Here is a 446-nt window from a genome sequence, read left to right on the forward strand (position 1 = left end):
ATGACAAGGATGGGGCCAGGGTGGGAGGGAGGCACCCGTGGGGGTCAGCTCTTCTCTTCTCGCTGGGCTTGGGCATCTGAGCCACCCAAAAAGTGTCTCTGTCCCACCTGCAAAGTCAGTTTTGGCCCCTCACTGCTCGCCAAGGCATGGAATGGAGTATATGCAAGGACCCCAGCTCCTTAAGTGTGTAGACAGTGCTAATATAGACATTAAATAGTACCCCTCGTGCACAAACATACACACACACACACACGTTCATTTCCCTTCAGGGTAGGAAAGGCCACGCTCCTCCGCTCCTCCACACCCACAGCCGGCACAGACACGGCGGAGCGGCCTTGCATCGGGATGTCCCAGGGGTCGGCCAGACCCTGCTCTGCACCTCCAGCCTCCCCCTACAAGCACCAGTCGGCCCCTCCGGGGACAGAGACGTGGCAGGGGGCCACCAG

The sequence above is a fragment of the Apaloderma vittatum genome, unplaced genomic scaffold (assembly GCF_000703405.1).
Source record: "Apaloderma vittatum isolate BGI_N311 unplaced genomic scaffold, ASM70340v1 scaffold30410, whole genome shotgun sequence".
Taxonomy (NCBI): Eukaryota; Metazoa; Chordata; class Aves; order Trogoniformes; family Trogonidae; genus Apaloderma; species Apaloderma vittatum.